Genomic DNA, 21,139 nt, shown 5'->3' with positions numbered 1-21,139 from the left:
GAACTAGCTGGCCTATAGTTTAGCTTATTGCTCTTAATTAAGTGGACTTATTGTTTTTAAGAGCACCCTTAGGCTTGAGCTTCTCTGTGTTCTATTTCTAGTTAAGTCATTTCCTTTGGGTAAAGTTTTAGAGTTCTCTTGTATTTTGTATTGCATCTGTCCATGGGCAAACTCCCTGAGCCACTGCTGTGAGCGTTGAGTAGGGCAGTGGCCTTCAGTCTTCTTCATTTGCCTATCCTGGTGTGAAAATTCCCACATATGAGCAAGTTGGAGTGAGGGTGACCAGGGCCCCACTATTCCAAACCTGCTGTAACTGGGGAATATCCTTCATCCTATAGGTGGGAGCTAGATGGAGGGAAGGGAATCTCCAACATCTTAGCCACACTTGCCATTGCAACTTAGAGCTGAAAAGGATGTGGAGTGCTGGCTGTCAGCTCCACGTAGTGAGGTACCATATCACTTGATTGGGTGACCTCCTCAAGGAGAAAGGGAGCTTCACCTTCTTGGCCACAGATACCTGGAGTGGAGATTCCATCAAGCTAAGCTTGGGTAGTAGTGAAGGTCATGGCACAAATGTCAAAGACTTTTATTTGTTCTTACTGAATTTTAGTAGATTTTCTTGAATAAATGCTTCTTCATGTGCTATGTCCCATTAGGGCAATTTCTAGAGACTTTGAAAGTTTTTTTTTAAATAATATTTATCAATTTTGCTTGTTTAACTGGGGAATGGGTCCATGGAGCTCCTAATGATGGAAGTAAAAGTCTCACAATTGATTTTTATGTGTTAATCTTGTATCCTGCAACCTTGATGAACTCACTTGTTAGTTCTAGGAATTTTTGTAGTTTAGGGGGTTTTCTATGTACATTTGACCTTGAACAACGTTGGGGTTAATGTCATGAATCCTCCCCACACAACTGAGAATCTACTATATATAATTTTTGATTCCCCAAAAACCTGACTCCCCAAGCCTACAGTTGACCAGAAGCTTTACCAATAATATAAAAAGTTGCTTAACACATATTTTGTGTGCTACTTGTATTATATACTGTATTCTTATAATAAAGTAAACTAGAGAAAAGAAAATGTTATTAAGAAAATCATAAGGAACTAAAAAAAAAGGCTAGGGAGGGAGACAAAACATAAAAGACCCTTAAAAACTGAGAACAAACTGAGGGTTGATGGGAGGTGGGAGGGAGGGGAGGGTGGGTGATGGGTATTGAGGAGGGCATCTGTTTGGATGAGCATTGGGTGTTGTATGGAAACCAGTTTGGCAATAAATTTCATATTAAAAAATAAATAAAAACAAAAAAAGAACTAAAAAAAAGAAAAAAACCACAAGGAAGAAAAAATAAATTTAAAGTACTGTACAGTATTTATCAAAAAAATCTGCATATAAGTGAACCCACACATTTCAAACCTGTGTGGTTCAAGGCCCAACTGAAGATAATTATGACATTGGCAAATCTGGAGTATTTTATTTATTATTTTCCAAACTGTATGCCTTTTGTTTCTTTTTGCAGCCTTAATGCAGTGGTTAGAGCTTCCAGTACCATGTCAAAAGAATCAAGAGGGTGGGCATCCTTACATTGGTTCTGATATTAGTAGGGAAAGCATTCAGCAGTTTTAAGGGTAGTGAGGAACAGATTATTTGTTGTACAGTTTTCTACAAGTTTAAGTAATTCACCTCTATTCCTAACTTGCTGATCATTTGTATCATGAATGGGTGTATGAACTGCTTTTTTGCATAAGTTGATATATTTTCTTCTTTAGTTTGTCAGTATTGTGAATTACATTGAATTTTTTGAATGTGAAAAAGTACAGGTAGCCTTGCATAACTGTACTGAGTTTTACTTAATCATTGCATATAATTCTTTTTATGCGATGTTGGGTTCTATTTGGCAGTATTTTCTTGACGATTTTTGCATTTAAGTTCATGGTAGTTATTATTATTATCATTATTATTATTACAATTGGTACTCTTTTGGTCTGGTTTTGGTATCAGGGTAATTCTGGCCTCATAAAATTAGTTGGGAATGCTCCCTTCTCTTCTTGTTTTTTTACAGATATTATGTAAAATTGGTGTTAGTTCTTTAAATGTGTGATATTTTTCAAACCAATATATCTTGGCTTAGGAATTTCTATTTCTAGAGATTTTATTTTTAATTCAATTATAGGAATTAATTGGTTATATGAATATTCAGATTGTCTATTTTATCTTGGCTGAGTTGTGGGAGGTTGTGCATTTCAAAGAATTAATATTCTAAGGAACTCGAAGAAGTCAAATTTATGAGTGCAAAATTGGTTGCAGTATTCCCTTATTGGCTTTTTTTTAATATGAAATTTATTGTCAAATTGGTTTCCATACAGCACCCACTGCTCATCCCAACAGGTGCCCTCCTCAATACCCATCGCCCACCCACCCCTCCCTCCCACCCCCCATAAACCCTCAGTTTGTTCTCAGTTTTTAGGAGTCTCTTATGTTTTGGCTCCACTCTTTCTCTAACCATTTTTTTTCTTTCCCCTCCCCCATGGTCTTCCACTAAGTTTCTCAGGATCCACATAGGAGTGAAAACATATGGAATTTGTCCTTGTCTGCATGACTTATTTCACTTAGCATAACACTCCAGTTCCAACCATGTTGCTACCAAAGGCCATATTTCATTCTCTCTCATAGCCACATAGTATTCCATTGTGTATATAGACCACAATTTCTTTATCCATTTGTCAGTTGATAGTATCCCTTATTGGCTTTTTAGTGACTGTGAGATATATAGTGATATCCTTTATTTCATTTTTTTTATATTGCTGTTTGTGTCTTCTCTTTTATATTTGTCATTCAAGCTAGAAGTTTATTTAACCGATTTTTTTTTTTTTAGGAATCAGCTTTTATCTATTCTTTTTCTTGTGCTTGCTTTTGTTTATTTTGCTCTCATTTTTCTAGTTTTTTGAAGTTCGAACTTAGATCATTGATTTGAGACTTTTTCTTGTTTCCAGTGTAAGCATTTAGTGCTACAAATTCCCATCAGTACTGCTTTAGTTGCATCGCTCATATGAGTTGTGTTTTTGGTCAAAGTTGTATTTTTACTTTCCATTGGTTCTATGCATATTTTTAAATTTTCTTTTTAGACTTCTTTTCTCAGCCATGGATTATTTGTAAGTATGTACTTTAATTTTCGAGTGTTTAGAGACCTTCCTCTCTTCTTTCTTTTGATTTTTACTGTGATTTCATTGTGACCAGAGAACACACTATGTATAATTCCAATCATTTTTAATTTACTGAGTGTTGTTTAATGGTCCAGAACACAGTGAATGAACCATGGGTACTTGAAGAAAACATTTATTTTGGTGTTTCTAGGTGTGGTGTTTTATATATGTCAATTAGATATTTGGATTGATTCTGTTGTTTAGTTCTATATTCTTGCTAATTCTAATAATCCTATCAATTACTGAGAGTGTGTGTTGGAGTCTTCAAATATACTTGTAGTTGTGTATATTTCTCCTTTCATCTCTATCAGGTTTGCTTCATTTATTTTGAGTCTGTTTTTCTGGTGTGCACTTTGGATTGTCATACCTTCCTAGGGATTAATCCTTTTATCACTATGTAATGCCCCCCTTTGTATGTAGTAATTTTCTTTGCACTGAAGTCTAATTTACTGGATATTAATTGAGCCACTGTTTCTTTTTTTTTTGTAAATTAATGATTGTATGGTATATTATTTTTTGTTTAAAACATGCATTTATTAATGCATTTAAATATGAAAATAATAAATCCAGTACATGTTAACATAAATAGCATATTTTTTCATTAAAAATAATTTTAGGAGCATCTGGGTGGCTCAGTTGGTTGAACATCCAACATCAGCTCAGGTCATGATCTCACAGTTTTTAAGTTTGAGTCCCACATTGGGCTTGCTGCTGTCAGTGTAGAGTCTACTTCCAATGTTCTGTTCCTCTCTCTTTGTCCCTCTCCTGCTCACACTCTCACTCTCAGAAATAAATAAAACATTAAAACAATTTTAATAATTATTTCAAAAAATGGGAAAGAAAATTTGTTTTCCATATTTGCAAGTCTCTCCTATGTGTGGCTTAATAGAAGTTAGATGTATTGTTATATGTTCTGCATTCAATCTGTTGCAATGTTTTATCTTGGTGAAATATATATATACAAAAATTATCCTCACATACAATAGCTTGGAAACACAGCAATATGGTAGTAGAATTTGTTTTTAGATAATGGTATTTTCTTTGATATTTTACCAAAATTGGACATTAGACTAGGCAGTGATTTCTTGGCTATGACAGCAAAGGCACAAGCAACAAGAAAAAGAGACAAGTGAGACTACCTCAAGCTAAAAAGCTTCTGCATGGCAAAAACAAAAAGAAAAACAAAAAATAAAAACAAAAACAAAACACAACAGAGTGAAAAATGGAATCTATGGAATGAGAAAACATATTTTCAAACCATGTATCTTATAAAGGGTTAATATCCAAAATATATAAAAAACACTTCCAACTCAATAGCAAAAAAAAAAAAAAGAAAAAAGAAAAACCTGTTTTAAAAAAATGGTCAAAGAACTCGGATAGACATTTCTTCAAAGAAGACATATAAATAGCCAATGGATGTATGTAAAGATGCTCATAAAAGTATACTTATTATTATTTATCATCAGAGAAATGCATATCAAAACCACACGTTTCATCTTATACTTGTTAGGATGGCTATTACATTTTTAAAAAGATAACAAGTTTTGGAGAAAATGTGGAGTAATTGGAACCTTTTTACATTGTTGGTGGAAAAGTAAAATGGTACAGCTCCTATGGAAAACAGAATGAAGGAACCGGGGAAGATGGTGGTGTAGGAGGACTCTGGGGTCACTGCGCATCCTGCTGATCACTTAGATTCCACCTACACCTGCCTAAATAACCCAGAAAACTGCCAGAAGACTAGCAGAATGGAGTCTCCGGAGCCACATGCAGACGAGAGGCCCACGGAAGAGACTAGGAAGGGCGGAGAGGCGGTGCACGCTACACGGACTGGCGGGAGGGAGCCAGGGCGGAGGGGCAGCCCGCTGGCCAAGAAGAGCCCCCGAGTCTGGCTTACAAAAGTGGAGGGGCCGGCCGGAGTGTGTTCCGACAGCAAGTGGGACTTGACATCTGGAAGGTTATAAGCTAAAAGCTCTGCTCGGAGAACGGAAGAGCTGGAGGACAACGGGAGGGAGAGTTGTTGAGCCCCTGATGACAGAGCTCACCTTGGTGGGGAACAAAGGAGCTCACCAGCGCCAACTCCCTTGCCCATCCCCCAGCCAAAATCCCAAAGGGAACCAGTTCCTGCCAGGGAACTTGGTTCCACCGCACAAACACCCAACACTGTGCTTCTGCTGATCCATCCCTCTGGTGGGTCTCCCTCCCTGTGCCACAGGCCCCTTCCAAAGTTGATCTCCCAAGGAAAAGCGAGCTGAGCCAGCCCCTCCCGCCTCTGGGCACCTTGCTGATCCAACCCAGATAATACGCCAGATCCCCAGCACCAGAAGCCTGGCAGTGTGCAAGTAGCCCAGACGGGCCACGCCACCCCACAGTGAATCCTGCCCCTAGGAGAGGGGAAGAGAAGGCACACACCAGTCTGACTGTGGCCCCAGCAGTGGGCTGGGGGCAGACATCAGGTCTGACTGCGGCCCTGCCCACCAACGTGAGATATTCAAGACAGAACAGGGGAAGTGCCCCGCAGTCCCGCACCACTCCAGGGACTATCCAAAATGACGAAACAGAAGAATTCCCCTCAAAAGAATCTCCAGGAAATAACAACAGCTAACGAACTGATCAAAAATTATTTAAACAATATAACAGAAAGTGAATTTAGAATAATAGTCATAAAATTAATCCCTGGGCTTGAAAACAGTATAAAGGACAGCAGAGAATCTCTTGCTACAGAGATCAGGGACTAAGGAAGAGCCAGGAGGAGCTAAAAAATGCTATCAATGAACTGCAAAATAAAATGGAGACAACTAAGGCTCAGATTGAAGAGGCAGAAGAGAGAATAGGTGAACTAGAAGATAAAATTATGGAAAAAGAAGAAGCTGAGAAAAAAAGAGATAAAAAAATCCAAGAGAATGAGGGGAAAATTAGAGAACTAAGTAATGCACTAAAGAGAAATAATATACGCACAATTGTTATCCCAGAGGAGGAAGAGAGAGGGAAAGGTGCTGAAGGTGTACTTGAAGAAATAATAGCTGAGAACTTCCCGGATCTGGGGAAGGAAAAAGGTATTGAAATCCAAGAGGCACAGAGAACTCCCTTCAGACGTAACTTGAACCGATCTTCAGCAAGACATATCATAGTGAAACTGGCAAAACACAAGGATGAAGAGAAAATTCTGAAAGCAGCTAGAGATAAACGTGCTCTAACATATGAAGGGAGACCTATAAGACTTGTGACTGATCTCTCTACTAAAACTTGGCTGGCCAGAAAGGAATTGCAGGAGATCTTCAAAGTGATGAAGAGAAAAAATATGCAGCCGAGAATCCTTTATCCAGCAAGTCTGTCATTTAGAATAGAAGGAGAGATAAAGGTCTTCCCAAACAAAAACTGAAGGAATTCGTCGCCACTAAACCAGCCCTACAAGAGATCCTAAGCGGGATCCTATGAGACAAAGTACCAGAGACATCACTACAAGAATGAAACCTACGGACATCACAATGACTCTAAACCCATATCTTTCTATAATAATACTGAATGTAAATGGACTAAATGCACCAACCAAAAGACATAGGGTATCAGAATGGATAAAAAAACAAGACCCATCTATTTGCTGTCTACAAGAGACTCAATTTAGACCTGAGGATAAATTCAGATTGAGAGTGAGGGGATGGAGAACTATCTATCATGCTACTGGAAGTCAAAAGAAAGCTGGAGTAGCCATACTTCTATCAGACAAACTAGACTTTAAATTAAAAGCTGTAACAAGAGATGAAGAAGGGCATTATATAACACTCACAGGGTCTATCCGTCAGGAACAGCTAACAATTATAAATGTCTATGCGCCGAATACCGGAGCCCCCAAATATATAAAACAATTACTCACAAACATAAGCCACCTTATTGATAAGAATGTGGTCATGGCAGGGGACTTTAACACTCCACTTACAGAAATGGATAGATCATCTAGACACACGGTCAATAAAGAAACAAGGGCCCTGAATGACACATTGGATCAGATGGACTTGACAGATCTATTTAGAACTCTGCATCCCAAAGCAACAGAATATACTTCCTTTTCGAGTGCACATGGAACATTCTCCAAGATAGATCATATACTGGGTCACAAAACAGCCCTTCATAAGTATACAAGAATTGAAATCATACCATGCATACTTTCAGACCACAATGCTATGAAGCTTGAAATCAACCACAGGAAAAAGTCTGGAAAACCTCAAAAAGCATGGAGGTTAAAGAACATCCTACTAAAGAATGAATGGACCAACCAGGCAATTAGAGAAGAAATTAAAAAATATATGGAAATAAATGAAAATGAAAATACAATAATCCAAACCCTTTGGGATGTAGCGAAGGCAGTCCTAAGAGGAAAATACATTGCAATCCAGGCCTATCTCAAGAAACAAGAAAAATCTCAAATACAAAATCTAACAGCACACCTAAAGGAAATAGAAGCAGAAGAGCAAAGAGAGCCTAAACCCAGCAGCAGAAGAGAAATAATAAAGATCAGAGCAGAAATATACGATATAGAATCTAAAAAAACTGTAGAGCAGATCAACGAAACCAAGAGTTGGTTTTTTGAAAAAATAAACAAAATTGATAAACCTCTAGCCAGACTTCTCAAAAAGAAAAGGGAAATGACCCAAATAGATAAAATCATGAATGAAAATGGAGTGATTACAACCAATCCCTCAGAGATACAAGCAATCATCAGGGAATATGATGAAAAATTATATGCCAACAAACTGGACAACCTGGAAGAAATGGACAAATTCCTAAACATGCACACCTCCAAAACTCAATCAGGAGGAAATAGAAAGCTTGAACAGACACATAACCAGCAAAGAAATTGAATCAGTCATCAAAAATCTCCCAACAAATAAGAGTCCAGGACCAGATGGCTTCCCAGGGGAGTTCTGCCAGACATTTAAAGCAGAGATAATTCCTATCTTTCTCAAGTTATTCTAAAAAATATAAAGGGAAGGAAAACTTCCAGACTCATTCTATGAAGCCAGTATTCCTTTGATTCCTAAACCAGACAGAGACCCAGTAAAAAAAGAGAACGACAGGCCAATATTCCTGATGAATATGGATGCAAAAATTCTCAATAAGATACTAGGAAATCGAATTCAACAGCATACAAAAAGAATTATTCACCATGATCAAGTGGGATTCATTCCTGGGCTGCAGGGCTGGTTAACATTTGCAAATCAATCAATGTGATATATCACAGTAATAAAAGAAAAGATAAGAACCATATGATACTGTCAATCAATGCAGAAAGGCCTTTGACAAAGTTCAGCAACATTTCTTAATAAAAACCGTCGAGAAAGTCGGGATAGAAGGAACATACTTAAAGATCATAAAAGCCATTTATGAAAAGCCCACAGCTAACATCATCCTCAACGGGGAAAAACTGAATGCTTTTTCCCTGAGATCAGGAACACGACAGGGATGCCCACTCTCATCGCTGTTGTTTAACATAGTGTTGGAAGTTCTAGCATCAGCAATCAGACAACAAAAGGAAATCAAAGGCATCAAAATTGGCAAAGATGAAGTCAAGCTTTCGCTTTTTGCAGATGACATGATATTATACATGGAAAATTCGATGGACTCCACCAGAAGTCTGCTAGAACTGACACATGAATTCAGCAAAGTTGCAGGATACAAAATCAATGTACAGAAATCAGTTGCATTCTCATACACTAATAATGAAGCAACAGAAAGACAAATAAAGAAACTGATCCCATTCACCATTGCACCAAGAAGCATAAAATACCTAGGAATAAACTTCACCAAAGATGTAAAAGATCTGTATGCTGAAAACTATCACAAGCTTATGAAGGAAATTGAAGAAGATATAAAGAAATGGAAAAACATTCTGTACTCATGGATTGGAAGAATAAATATTGTCAAAATGTCAATACTACTCGAAGCTATCTACACATTCAATGCAATCCCAATCAAAATTGCACCAGCATTCTTTTCGAAACTAGAACAAGCAATCCTAAAATTCATATGGAACCACAAAAGGCCCCGAATAGCCAAAGGAATTTTGAAGAAGAAGACCAAAGCAGGAGGCATCACAATCCCAGACTTTAGCCTCTACTACAAAGCTGTCATCATCAAGACAGCATGGTATTGGCACAAAAACAGACACATAGACCAATGGAATAGAATAGAAACCCCAGAACTAGACCCACAAACATATGGCCAATTCATCTTTGACAAAGCAGGAAAGAAGATCCAATGGAAAAAAGACAGTCTCTTTAACAAATAGTGCTGGGAGAACTGGACAGCAACATGCAGAAGATTGAAACTAGACCACTTTCTCACACCATTCACAAAAATAAACTCAAAATGTATAAAGGACCTGAATGTGAGACCGGAAACCATCAAAACCCTAGAGGAGAAATCAGGAAAAGACCTCTCTGACCTCAGCCGTAGCAATTTCCTACTTGACACATCCCCAAAGGCAAGGGAATTAAAAGCAAAAATGAATTACTGGGACCTTATGAAGATAAAAAGCTTCTGCACAGCAAAGGAAGCAACCAACGAAACTAAAAGGCAACCAGCGGAATGGGAAAAGATGTTTGCTAATGACATATCGGACAAAGGGCTAGTATCCAAAATCTATAAAGAGCTCACCAAACTCCACACCCGAAAAACAAATAACCCAGTGAAGAAATGGGCAGAAAACATGAATAGACACTTCTCTAAAGAAGACATCCAGATGGCCAACAGGCACATGAAAAGATGCTCAACGTCGCTCCTCATCAGGGAAATACAAATCAAAACCACACTCAGAGATCACCTCACGCCAGTCAGAGTGGCCAAAATGAACAAATCAGGAGACTATAGATGCTGGAGAGGATGTGGAGAAATGGCAACCCTCTTGCACTGTTGGTGGGAATGCAAATTGGTGCAGCCGCTCTGGAAAGCAGTGTGGAGGTTCCTCAGAAAATTAAAAATAGACCTACCCTATGACCCAGCAATAGCACTGCTAGGAATTTACCTAAGGGATACAGGAGTCCTGATGAATAAGTACACTTGTACCCCAATGTTTATAGCAGCACTCTCAACAATAGCCAAATTATGGAAAGAGCCTAAATGTCCATCAACTGATGAATGGATAAAGAAATTGTGGTTTATATACACAATGGAGTACTATGTGGCAATGAGAAAGAATGAAATATGGCCCTTTGTAGCAACGTGGATGGAACTGGAGAGTGTGATGCTAAGTGAAATAAACCATACAGAGAAAGACAGATACCATATGGTTTCACTCTTATGTGGATCCTGAGAAACTTAACAGAAACCCATGGGGGAGGGGAAGGAAAAAAAAAGAAAAGAGGTTAGAGAGGGAGAAAGCTAAAGCATAAGAGACTCTTAAAAACTGAGAACAAACTGAGGGTTGATGGGGTTGGGAGGTAGAGGATGGTGGGTGATGGGTATTGAGGAAGGCACCTTTTGGGATGAACACTGGGTGTTGTATGGAAACCAATTTGACAATAAACTTCATATATTGGAAAAAATAAAATAAATGGTTATGATGCAAAAAAAGGAAAACAGTATGAAAGCTCCTCAAAATATTAAAAATATAACCATCCCATGATCTAGTAATCCCATCTCCACTTATGTCATTGAATTTAAAATGAATGTCTTATAGACAGTATAATGATGGGTTGCATATTTTGTATTCACTCTGACAATCTCTGTCTTTTAATGGTGTCATTAGACCTCTTAATATAATTATTGATGTTAGTGCCTAAGTGCACCATTTAAAATGCTCTTTTCTTGTTTATTTTCTCTGGTCCTTACTACTCTGCTTCTCTTTTTATTCTCTGGGTTACATTGGATTATATTGATATAGGTATAATGCTATTTACCACCCTTTTAAGTGTTTTCTATTTGTTGCATTCATTCTCCTCCCTTCTTTTTCTGTGTTCTCTCATTTTAATTGAACATTTTATGTGATTCAATTTCATCTCTTCTCTTTAGTTATTAGTGATGCTTCCTTTTCAAAACATTCTTAATGATTTACCTAAGGCTGAAAATATATGCTTTTAAATAATTTAATTCTATCTTCAAATAACAGTACTCTTTCAAGTTTAGTTCAGGTACCCTATAATCAATTATTTGCAATCCCCCATCCTTTGCCTTGGGATATTACTGTTATTCACTTCACCTATTTATATGGTACAATAACCCAATACATTGTTATTATTATTGCTTTCCAAAGACAATATCTTTTAGATCAATTAAAAACATGAAAAATAAAAAAATAAAGTTTTTTTTTTACTTTCATTTATTCCTTTTCAAACTCTCTTCCTTAAACAATTCTTGCAGAGAAGATCTGCTAGTATCTTATTTCAGGATGCTATAACAGAATGTCATTGACTGGGTGGCTTATAAACACAGAAATTTATTTCTCTGTTCTGGAGTCTGAAAATCTTGGAAACCCAAGATCAAGATGCCAACAGATTCCATGTCTGGTGAGGATCTACTTCCTGACTCATGGACGACTATCTTTTTACTGTTCTCACATGGCAGAAGGGACAAGAGAGCTTTCTGGGTCTTTTATAAGGGTAGTAATTTCATTTCATTCATGAAGGCTCTATCCTTATGACCTAATTGAGTCCCAAAGATCCCACCTCCAAATACATTGGGCATTAGAATTTAACATAAACTTTGGGGGTCACAATCATTCAGTCCATAGGAACTATCAATGAATTAATATGTGTGTTTATATGAGAAAGTCTTGCAAACTTTGCTGAGTATCAGTTTAGGTTTTTTCCTTTCAACACTTCAAAGATTTTGTTCCACTTTTTTCTTGCTTGCATGGTTTCTGATGAGAAATCTTCTGTAATCCTTATCATTGTTACTCTGCAGGTAAGCTGCCTCCCCCAACCCATTTATGGCTTCCTCAAAATATTTTGTCTTTGTCTCAGAGTTTCTGAAGTTGGTTGTAGTTATAGGTACAAGAGACTTTACATTTCTTTAGTGATCTTTTTTGTCTTTCCTCTTGGCTTTCAGGCTTCCCTTTGGATTGTACTTTACAGGGAGTCTCTCTCTTGAAGCTTTCCCAGTTGGAATTGCTGTTATTATTACTCAAGGAATATTAGTATGGTAGAGAGGTGTGAAGGAAGGTAGCTGTTCTCTAGTCCTCTGATTAAGTTTTAATCTTTGGATTGCACAATGGTCTGGTGTTTGGGGCATGTGTCCGTTAGAAGTATTTCTGTCCTTCTTTGGCTGTAGCATTCCTAGTCTATCACCTTGAAGCCTCTCTTCTTTTGGCTGTGGTTTTATTTTCATTAGGTGAGATATAAATTCTGGACCAGGTTACTGTGGGTCAGATTTTTCTTCTCCCAGATGTTGTAAAATTTTAGAATTGCGATATCCTTCCTTTTGGAATTCAGGCCTTTGTTAGGGAGAAGGGTCTAAGAAGAGTTCACAATGACTACCCTTCCCCTCCTCTTGCCAATGTCACATTAGGAGCTTTCTTATATCGTCAAAGTGAAAACCTTGTGGAATTACTGAAAGAAATTTTTGCAAAAGTGTGGAAGCCCTTAAGAACACAGGCCCCAGGAGCTCCTAATTCTCATGGTAGTCCATAGTCTCCAGAAGTTTGTCAAAATTACTAATTAATTATTCCAACTAGATTCTGGCATCTAGTGCCTTCTGCTCCAAGTAAGTAAATTTCAGGTGCTGTGCGTGCCTAGAAGTTCCTCACTTCAGATTTCAGTTTTCTATATGATCTCAATTCTCAGATAAGTCCAAGAGAAGTCTGATTTTCAGACTGACCAAAGTTTTCTAGTTGTAAAGAACAGAGCAATAACTTCCAAGCTGTTGGAACTGAAACTAAAAGTTCCTTGGTTATTTTATAATCCCTAAATTAGACTTTTTTATTGTCATTTCCTGAGTCAATATTGGCTTAGTTTTATGTACATGTTTGCCATTTTACTTGTTCACCATTTCCTCTTGCCTGCTAGCCCTTATTTCTGGGACGGTTTTTCATATATATATATATATATATATATATATATATATATTTATATCCCATAGAACCCTACATATTGAAAGTCTGTTGATAAATTCTCTCAGTTGTTTTCTTTTTATTTTTTATTTTTTTTCAACGTTTATTTATTTTTTTGGGACAGAGAGAGACAGAGTGTGAACGGGGGAGGGGCAGAGAGAGAGGGAGACACAGAATCGGAAACAGGCTCCAGGCTCTGAGCCATCAGCCCAGAGCCTGACGCGGGGCTCGAACTCGCGGACCACGAGATCGTGACCTGGCTGAAGTCGGACGCTTAACCGACTGCGCCACCCAGGCGCCCCTCAGTTGTTTTCTTGGAAATGTGTTTATTTCATTCCTCATTTTTGAAAAGAGTTTTGATGAATACACAAAACTGGGATAATGGTTATTTTCTCACAGGACTTTGATGATATTATTCCCCTATCTTTGGTTTTCATTACTGCATTGATAAATTAATTGCAAATATAATTGTAACTCTCATTAGGTGATATTTTCCTCTTATTGTTTTTTTAAAAAGATCTATTCGGTTTTTGTGTTCTTCAATTTTATTATGATATTTCTAAATGTTGCTTTTCTTCATTTTAATTTTTTAAGCTGCACTTTTCTTACCTAAGCACTAATGATTTTCACCCATTCTGAAAAATTCTCTCACGTATAATTTATTCAAATATTTCTTTCCCCACATTATCTCTATCATCTCATTCTGGAACTGCAGTTAGAGTTATGGTAGACTATCACATTCTATCCTTGTTTTTCAATTTCAATTTTATATTTTTATATATTTTTTCTATGGTGCATTATTTATCCATTCTTCAGATTTATGTTCTAGTTCAATAATTACCTTCACTTTTTTAGAATTTTCTGTTTAACTCATAGATTACATATTGAATTTCAATGATTTTATTTTTAATTTATGTATTATTTGATTCAGAAAAAAAAATCATGTGGCCTCTTTTGATAATCTCATGTTTCTCTGATATATTTTTGATATCTCTTTCCATTTCCTTAAACATATCACCTGTGCTTATTTTACAGTATGCACCAGATAATTCCAATTGCAGTTTTTGTAATTCTGATTCATCAGTTTGTTGTACCTGTGGGTTCTTTTTCATATAGATTTTTCTTCTTGGGGTGTGTGTTTGTCTATGTGTGTGTGAATGTGTGTGTGTGTGTGTTGCCTTGTTGTTTTTTTTTCCACAGAAGTAATGTAAATTCAAACCCCAAACCCACATGAAAGCAGACTTGGGTTAAGAACTCTCAGGAACGTTTATTTATACTTTTGTTCCCTACACAAAAGCAAGGTTGAGACAGTCTCTCTCAGTTGGGTGATTTTTTTTAACCAACTGGTAATTTCACCTTTTTGAGTCCTGACTTTAGGCAGACTCTGATTCAGCTTCAGACTTTGAGCTCATAATTTTGTTTAACATGCCCTGTACAACTGGGCCACACAGGAGGGAGGGAGATTTACTCATCTCAGAGCATTACTTGAAAAGACGGATCTCAAGGGGACCCCTCCCCTGAAAGGAGCTTTCAGGCATCCTTTTTCTCCTCCACCCCCAGTGTAAATACATGGCCACCTATGGGAACCTGTTCAGCACCAACACTCACTACTTGCTTGCACCAAGACACCTGCCCCCTGTGCTTAGCAGATGTGACCTCCCCAGGCATGTTCACCTCACACCTATTGCTGAGGGGCTTCTCTATCAGAAGACCAATGCAAATATTTGCAAACCTCAGTCTCTTGAAGTTCCCTCTGCTGCTGCTGCAGCTGCCCCTGCTGCAGCTTCCAGGTCAAAGGCCCCACAAAAGCATGGATTGGTACCAGAGGATCAAACAATGCTCACAACATGCAAAGAGAGACACTACAGACCAATGGACTGAAGGGAAAAGCAGCAAAGACACAACAGGGCACATGAAACACACAGAGGAGTCACTCCCTGAAGTGCCACGTCCTTGGGAACATGGGACACTACACTGCAGGGCATTTCAGGATCTTTTATTCATAAGGACATTACCTAAAGAACAGGAGACATAGCTGTCTTTTGTAACACAGAGAAACAGACAGAGTTAGAAAAAATGAGGAGACAGAGAAATATGTCCCAAATTAAAGAATAGGAGCACACCACAGCAAGAGAACAAAGCAAAATGGATATAAGAAATATGCCTGATACAGAATTTAAAGTAATGATCATAAAGAGACTCACTGGATTTGAAAAAAGAGTGGAGAACATCAGTGAGACCCTTAACAAAGAGATAAAAAAAAGAACCAATCAGAGATTAGGAAAACAATAAATGAAATTTAAGAATACACTTGATGGGGGCCCCTGTGTGGCTCAGTTGGTTAAACATCTGACTCTTGATTTTTGCTCAGGTCATGATCTCACAGTTCATGAGATTGAGCCCCGCATTGGGCTCTACACTGATCATGGAGATTGCTTAGGATTCTCTCTCTCTCCCTCTTTCTCTGCCCCTCCCCCACTTACTCTCTGTCTCTCAAAATGAATACATAAATATATATATTAAAAATACACTTGGAGTAATAGCAGGCTGGAGGAAGCAGAAGAATAGATTAATGACCTGGAAGACAGAGGAATGTAAAGTAATCAAGCTGAGCAAATGAGACATAAAAATTATGCAAATTGAGCATAGTCTAAGGGTTTTCAGTAATCCCATCAAGTATAATAACATTTGCATTATAAGGATCCCAGAAGAAGAAATGAGAGAAAAGGGAGTAGAAAATTTATTTAAAAAAATAATAGCTAAAACCATCCCTAATCTGGGGATGAAAACAGATATCCAGATCCAGGAGGTACAGAGATCCTCCCAAAATCAATCCAAGGGGGTTTACACCAAGACACATAGCAATTAAAATGGCAAAAAGTAGTGATAAAGAAAAAAAAATTAAGTAGCAAGAGAAAATAAGACAGTTACATACAAGGGAAACCCCACAAGGTCATATGCAGAAATTTTGCAGGCCAGAAGGGAGTGGCATGATATATTCAAATTTCTGAATGGGAAAAATCTGCAGCCAAGAATACTTTATCCAGCAAGACTATAACTCACAATAGGAGAGATGAAGAGTTTCTCAGACAAACAAACAAACAAAAAACTAAAGGAGTTCATGACCATTAAATCAGCCCTGCTAGAAATATTAAAGGGAACACTTTGAGTGGAAAAGAAAGACAAAAAGTGACAGTATGAAGGTAGGAAACACAAAATCAATAAAAATGAATATTTTTGTAAAAAAGTCATGTCAAGAAACTCACAAAATAAATGTATGTCAAACATGAGAACATATAACTAAAACGTGGGTAGGAGAGGTGTAAAGAATGGGTTCAAACTTAAATGACCAGGGCACCTGGGTGGATCAATCGGTTAAGCGTGTGACTTTGGTTCAGGTCATGACCTCACAGTTTGTGAGTTTGAGCCCTGCATTGGGCTCTGTGATGACAGCTCAAAGCCTGGAGCCTGCTTCAGATTCTATGTCTCCCTATCTCTCTACCCCTCACCCACTCACACTCTGTCTCTCTCTCTCTCTTAAAATAATAAACATTAAAAAAAATTTTAAAAACCTTAAATGACCCTCAAGTTAATATAGACTGCTATATGCATAAGAGGTTATAAACAAAACTAATGGTAATCTCAAAACAAAAATCAGTAATAAATATAAAAAGAGTAAAGATAAATCCAAATATATCTCTAAAGGAAATCAGCAAACCATGAAAGACAGAAATAGATGGATCAGAGAAAATATTCAGAAACAAACATAAAACAACTAGTAAAATGGCAATAAATACATATCTATCAATAATTATGTTGAGTATAAATGTGCTAAATGCTCCAAACAAAAGACATATAGTGAAAGGATGGATAGAAAAAAAAAGTCCATTTATATGCTGCCTACAAGAAACACAATTTTGGACCTAAAGACACCTGTTGATTGAAAATGAAGGGAATGGAGAAACTTTTATTATGCAAACTGATGTCAAAAGAAAGCCAAAGTAGGGATAATTATTTCAGACAAAATAGACTGTAAAACAAAGACAGTAACAAGAGACAAATAAGCACACTATATCATAATAAAAGGGATTATCCAACAAGAATATATAGTAATTGTAAATATTTATGCACTCAACAGAGAATAACCCAAATACATAAAACAATTAATAACAAACATAAAGAAACTAATTGATAATACTACAATAATAGTAGGGGACTTTAACACCCCACTTGCATCAATGGACAGATCATCTGAACAGAAAAGAAACATGGAAACAATGGCTTTGAATGACACACTGAAACAGATGGATTTAACATATATTCAGAACATTCCATCCTGAAACAGCAGAATAAACACTCTTTTACAGTGCACATGGAATATTCTCAAAAGTAGGTCACAGATTAGCCCCCAAAATAAAACTCAACAATAAAAGAAGATAGATATCATACCATGCATATTTTCAGGCCACATGCTATGACACTAGAAGTCAATCACAAGAAAAAGTCTTCAAAGATCACAAATACATGGAGGTTAAATAACATTCTATTAAACAATGAGAGGTTTACCCAAGAAATCAAAGAAGAAATAAAATAATACCTAGAAACAAATAAAAATGAAGCTAAAGCAGTCCCAAGAAGAAAGTATATAGCAATACAGGCCTACATCAAGAAGCAAGAAAAATCCCAAGTAAACAAATGAATCTTACACCTAGAGAAGCAAGAAAAAGAATAACAAAAATAACCTAAAATGAGCAGAAAAAAAGTAAGTAATAAAGATCAGAAAAGAAATAAATGATAAATAAGTATAAAACAACAGAAAACATCACCAAAACCAGGAGATGGTCTTTTAAAAAAAAAATAAATAAAACTGATAAACCTCTAACCAGACTTATCAAGGAACAAAAAGGAAGGATTCAAATAAATAAACTCACATATAAGAGAGGAAAAATAAAAACCAACACCACAGAAATACAAAGAATCAGAAGGGAATACTATGAAAAAGTATATACCAAGAAATTGGACAATCTAGATAAATGGATAAATTCCTAGGAATATATCAACTACAACAATAGAGACAAGAAAAATAGAAAACTTGAACACACCAATAAACAGGAAGGAAATTGAATGAGTGATCAAAAAAACTCCCAACAAGTTCTACCAGATATTTAAAGCAGAGATAATACCTATCCTTCTCAAGCTATTCCAAGAAATAGAAAGGGAAGGAAAACTTCCAGACTCCTTCTATGAAGCCAGTATTACTTTGGTTCCTAAACCAGACAGAGACCCAGTAAAAAAAGAGAACGACAGGCCAATATCCCTGATGAATATGGATGCAAAAATTCTCAATAAGATACTAGCAAATCGAATTCAACAGCATATAAAAAGAATTATTCACCATGATCAAGTGGGATTCATTCCTGGGATGCAGGGCTGGTTCAACATTCGCAAATCAATCAACGTGATACATCACATTAACAAAAAAAAAGAGAAGAACCATATGATCCTGTCAATTGATGCAGAAAAGGCCTTTGACAAAATCCAGCACCCTTTCTTAATAAAAACCCTTGAGAAAGTCGGGATAGAAGGAACATACTTAAAGATCATAAAAGCCATTTATGAAAAGCCCACAGCTAACATCATCCTCAACGGGGAAAAACTGAGAGCTTTTTCCCTGAGATCAGGAACACGACAGGGATGCCCACTCTCACCGCTGTTGTTTAACATAGTGCTGGAAGTTCTAGCATCAGCAAACAGGCAACAAAAGGAAATAAAAGGCATCAAAATTGGCAAAGATGAAGTCAAGCTTTCGCTTTTTGCAGATGACATGATATTATACATGGAAAATCCGATAGACTCCACCAAAAGTCTGCTAGAACTGATACATGAATTCAGCAAAGTTGCAGGATACAAAATCAATGTCCAGAAATCAGTTGCATTCTTATACACTAACAATGAAGCAACAGAAAGACAAATAAAGAAACTGATCCCATTCACAATTGCACCAAGAAGCATAAAATACCTAGGAATAAATCTAACCAAAGATGTAAAGGATCTGTATGCTGAAAACTATAGAAAGCTTATGAAGGTAATTGAAGAAGACTTAAAGAAATGGAAAGACATTCCCTGCTCATGGATTGGAAAAATAAATATTGTCAAAATGTCAATACTACCCAAAGCTATCTACACATTCAATGCAATCCCAATCAAAATTGCACCAGCATTCTTCTCGAAATTAGAACAAGCAATCCTAAAATTCATATGGAACCACAAAAGGCCCCGAATAGCCAAAGGAATTTTGAAGAAGAAGACCAAAGCAGGAGGCATCACAATCCCAGACTATAGCCTCTACTACAAAGCTGTCATCATCAAGACAGCATGGTATTGGCACAAAAACAGACACACAGACCAATGGAATAGAATAGAAACCCCAGAACTAGACCCACAAACGTATGGCCAACTCATCTTTGACAAAGCAGGAAAGAACATCCAATGGAAAAAAGACAGCCTCTTTAACAAATGGTGCTGGGAGAACTGGACAGCAACATGCAGAAGGTTGAAACTAGACCACTTTCTCACACCATTTACAAAAATAAACTCAAAATGGATAAAGGACCTAAATGTGAGACAGGAAACCATCAAAACCTTAGAGGAGAAAGCAGGAAAAGATCTCTCTGACCTCAGCCGTAGCAATCTCTTACTCACACATCCCCAAAGGCAAGGGAATTAAAAGCAAAAGTGAATTACTGGGACCTTATGAAGATAAAAAGCTTCTGCACAGCAAAGGAAACAACCAACAAAACTAAAAGGCAACCAACGGAATGGGAAAAGATATTTGCAAATGACATATCGGACAAAGGGCTAGTATCTAAAATCTATAAAGAGCTCACCAAACTCCACACCCGAAAAACAAATAACCCAGTGAAGAAATGGGCAGAAAACATGAATAGACACTTCTCTAAAGAAGACATCCAGATGGCCAACAGGCACATGAAAAGATGTTCAGCGTCGCTCCTTATCAGGGAAATACAAATCAAAACCACACTCAGGTATCACCTCACGCCAGTCAGAGTGGCCAAAATGAACAAATCAGGAGACTATAGATGCTGGAGAGGATGTGGAGAAACGGGAACCCTCTTGCACTGTTGGTGGGAATGCAAATTGGTGCAGCCGCTCTGGAAAGCAGTGTGGAGGTTCCTCAGAAAATTAAAAATAGACCTACCCTATGACCCAGCAATAGCACTGCTAGGAATTTATCCAAGGGATACAGGAGTACTGATGCATAGGGGTACTTGTACCCCAATGTTCATAGCAGCACTCTCAACAATAGCCAAATTATGGAAAGAGCCTAAATGTCCATCCACTGATGAATGGATAAAGAAATTGTGGTATATATACACAATGGAGTACTATGTGGCAATGAGAAAAAATGAAATATGGCCCTTTGTAGCAACGTGGATGGAACTGGAGAGTGTAATGCTAAGTGAAATAAGCCATACAGAGAAAGACAGATACCATATGGTTTCACTCTTATGTGGATCCTGAGAAACTTAACAGGAACCCATGGGGGAGGGGAAGGAAAAAAAAAAAAAAGAGGTTAGAGTGGGAGAGAGCCAAAGCATAAGAGACTGTTAAAAACTGAGAACAAACTGAGGGTTGATGGGGGGTGGGAGGGAGGGGAGGGTGGGTGATGGGTATTGAGGAGGGCACCTTTTGGGATGAGCACTGGGTGTTGTATGGAAACCAATTTGTCAATAAATTTCATAAAAAAAAAAAAAAAAAACTCCCAACAAACAAAAGTCCAGGGCCAGATAGATTCACAGACAAATCCTACCAAACATTAAGGAAGAGTTAATACCTACCCTTAAACTATTCCAAAAAATAGAAAAGGAAGA

The 21,139-nt window shown here is 37.3% G+C and overlaps 1 protein-coding gene across 6 annotated transcripts in view; it reads left to right on the top strand.

Annotated features, from left to right (window-relative positions):
• Positions 1-21,139, top strand: part of PFKFB1 (6-phosphofructo-2-kinase/fructose-2,6-biphosphatase 1) — a 155,551-nt gene that overhangs the window by 40,916 nt on the left and 93,496 nt on the right. The gene's annotated exons all lie outside the window — the stretch shown is intronic.

This window comes from Lynx canadensis, chromosome X (assembly GCF_007474595.2).
Source record: "Lynx canadensis isolate LIC74 chromosome X, mLynCan4.pri.v2, whole genome shotgun sequence".
NCBI lineage: Eukaryota > Metazoa > Chordata > Mammalia > Carnivora > Felidae > Lynx > Lynx canadensis.
The sequence above is the reverse complement of the archived record's forward strand: the minus strand, read 5'-3'. Positions and strand labels throughout refer to the sequence as shown.